The following is a 3,379-nucleotide window of genomic DNA, read 5'->3' as shown; positions in this document are numbered from 1 at the left end:
TTTAAAAACATGTGTGACCTTGTCTGTACCATCTGGCCAGTTCAGCAGGAGTCCTGTGTGAACCGCTTAAAGAGAGCTGTTTAGAAGATGGCCTTTTCTCTCACTACAGATCTTATCTCAGCCTATGACAGACCTTAGGTTGAACAGCAAACTGTGATTACTTTTTTTTTTTCTCCCCACACTAATTTGCTTTTTTAAATGGAATTGACAATATATGAAAAGAAATTGTGCAATTATCTAGTTCAAATCAGAGTACATGATTAAAAAAAAAAAGACAAAAATCTACTCATTTAAATGGAAAATTGCAATAGACTTTCAGGCATCTGTCTACATAAGGATGTATAAAAATTTATAAGAAACACAGGAAGAATTAAGCTCATAAGGAAAGGACGTAAATAAAAAGAAAATGATTGAAGCTTTACAGATTAATTAAATACATCAAATACCTCAGTATTTTTAAGGGATATGAATGGAAGTAACTACCCTCACTGTATGTTATACTTTCCTCTTGAAAATTAAATGGCATTTTCTGAATTGTTTTGCAAGACAGCAGAATTTGCCCTATAAGTGCACACAGAAAATAACTATAAATTTTTACCTATTTCTTCCTTTCCTTACATGAACACTCTCTCACTTTGTTAAGCAAAAAACAAAAGAAAGGTAGGAAAAAAAAAAAGGCAATTTTGTCAATATGTTATGAAGCAATAACTTTTTTTCCTTTTTCTTTTTTTTCTCCCAGAAAAGGGGACCAGGATCTCATTAATAATGGTATATACAGCATTGGGCTTCTATAAATCCCCAAATACAGTTTTTGCCTTTCAAGGACATCTCACTCGCAGATGTAGAGAGCTCTACAATAAGTGCTCCCGGCTTGAACCAACTTCAGAGGACTAATCAACTCTCTCTCATTTGAATGAAATACCTCAAAAGCAAAATACTGACACTTAACAGCTATCTTCCCATGTAGGCAATATAAGAACACTTAATAGATAATTACACTAAAAGGTGCATCTGCACATCTGCATGCCTTCACTGCTTACTCCACGCCTTTCATGGTATGCACTGATGAGTTTTGCAAACTGTTTTATCTCAAATTGAATGAAGATGTAATGATTTCATTTATGTGATCTAATTCATTCCCAAAGCACAACTCAGCCCCAGTTTCAGGGCACAGGCATCCCCCTGGTCTATGCTTGTGAGTCATATAACATAAAGATTTTCTTCCGTAAGCGTGTTCCTGAACCTAGGCAGCAGCCAAGCACCTGAATATACACACATACATTAGTAGGCAGCAAATCTAGATCATAACATAGACCCCAGAGTCATTCCATCCTCTCCCAAGCAATTCAGCATCAACAGCCTATCTACACTGTACTCACTAGGCCTGTGCTTTCACACAAAAAGTTATTTAAAGGACTTTGGCAGCTCTTTCCTCAACCACCAGTACTAATCTTGACTCCTCGTCCTCCTATCTAACTGGTAAATGTGGAGATATTTGGATTACTTGTATATGGTTACTCTGCTGTCTGTGTAATCATATCATGTTTTTCTTGGGTAGAATGCTTCTTGACTAGTTAAAGACTTCAATATAAAAATCAGATTGCAGGGGTTGTATCCATCTTTCCTTTTCTTTATACCTTTAATACCACTGATTAATTACAAGCCTTACAAGTGTATCAGTTCATATCAATAGCTGCAAGATAATTATTTTTGGTGGGCGTTTCATCTGAGCATTTACTGGAGCCATATTAGAGATAGTTCTAAGTGTATGTCAAACTGAAGAATTTATGATTTCAGTGTTTGGGTAATGGATATGTTCTATTAATGATCATAGTTGTGGTAACATATTTGCTGCCTGAGACACAATCTGAGACACCTGCACTGAAGGTGAAAAGGAAGAGCAGCAAGTTCAGAGCAGGAGGAGAAGAGAAGTAGGCAGTGCTGGAGGAAAGAGGCACTTTGTTATTTTTTGTTTATGCTTTGAGTAGCAGCAACTGCAATTTGGCTTGAAGTTCAAGTGTTGGGGTTTTTTTGTTTGTTTGTTTTGTCTTGTTTTGTTCTTCTGTTTTCTGTCATCCTTCCTTTCCTCCTGGCTCTCTCTCCCTTCCCCAAGGAAAGTTTTTTTAAGTTGGTGCTGAAATACTCCCTCTGCGTATCACTCATCTCCTCAGATTTCCTTCCATCACTATCCTTGTCCAGCAACATTTTTCTTGAATGTTTCAGCTTCACATTAGATTCCAAAAGATGTACTGGTAAACTAGTTATTACAAAAACAGAGGAGCCCAGAGCTTTGAGAGCATGGGGAAAATTGGGAATGGACCACATGCCTCCGTGCTACCAGCAAGTGCTGGAAGAGCATCTCCACAGATGTTGTGGCACTAGCATGCCAGTGCATTACAGCATCAGCATTATGGAGAGACAGCAGGATAGCACAATCTGCTCTCATCTAGACTCCACCAGATTGAAATACGAGGTCTAGAGCAGAAAGCTGGTATGAGAGCAGCTCATATGAGGCTTATAACTTCAGTGTAGATGTGAACTCAAATTCTGAAGGATTGAGGCAGACGTATTAGAGCAACAGCTGCCATGACAACTTCCAGTTGAATTAAATTCCTATTGACTAACAGAGTCATGATTCAGAATATTTCTGCATCACATGTATACTTAAACAACTCCCCAAGGAGATTGCTTTTGTACATGTATGGAGAACGGACATTAGGGTAAATGGCAGGGCTTCTGCAGTACCCCTGCAGGATCAAGTGGTTAACTGCTCTCACCCTGAAATGCAGCATACCTGGCAGAATTTCTCTCTACTTCAAATAGTCCTTTTCCTTCTGATATGAAACGTCCTGTGTTCATTGGAATAGATGTTGTAGAAGCAAGATTTCCACAATGTGTTGTCTCAATGGTATTTATGTTTGTGAGTGTTTGGTGCTCTGTAGACTATTTCTAAGTTGTTGACAGCTTAGGAAAAAAATCAGCCTACTGTCAATATCAGAAGACACCATTTGGGGTACTATAATGTCTTGGAAAGTTTTAGGATTTTGCAAGTCAAAGATAAACATAGTGTGTACTATTCACTGCAGTTGTATTATGTATGAGTAATCCACTGAAGTGAAATGGCTAACTGCATTTCTGTTACATCATTTCTTTTTAGTTAACTACCCAAAAAGATAGTAAAATCCAGGCTCATATGCTTGGAAAGGCCATGTTATTAATAAGACACATTTTACATATGTCACTCACAGCCAACATGCACAGAACGAAGCCCAGATCACCGAGACATCCCTTCTAATGTAGTATTGCCATTGACACAAGGCGGTGATTTCCCTGTGATGATAGGATGGGAAACCAGACCCACCCTCCCCCCACACACACT

Source organism: Meleagris gallopavo, chromosome Z, assembly GCF_000146605.3.
Source record: "Meleagris gallopavo isolate NT-WF06-2002-E0010 breed Aviagen turkey brand Nicholas breeding stock chromosome Z, Turkey_5.1, whole genome shotgun sequence".
NCBI lineage: Eukaryota > Metazoa > Chordata > Aves > Galliformes > Phasianidae > Meleagris > Meleagris gallopavo.
Note: the sequence above shows the minus strand (reverse complement) of the source record.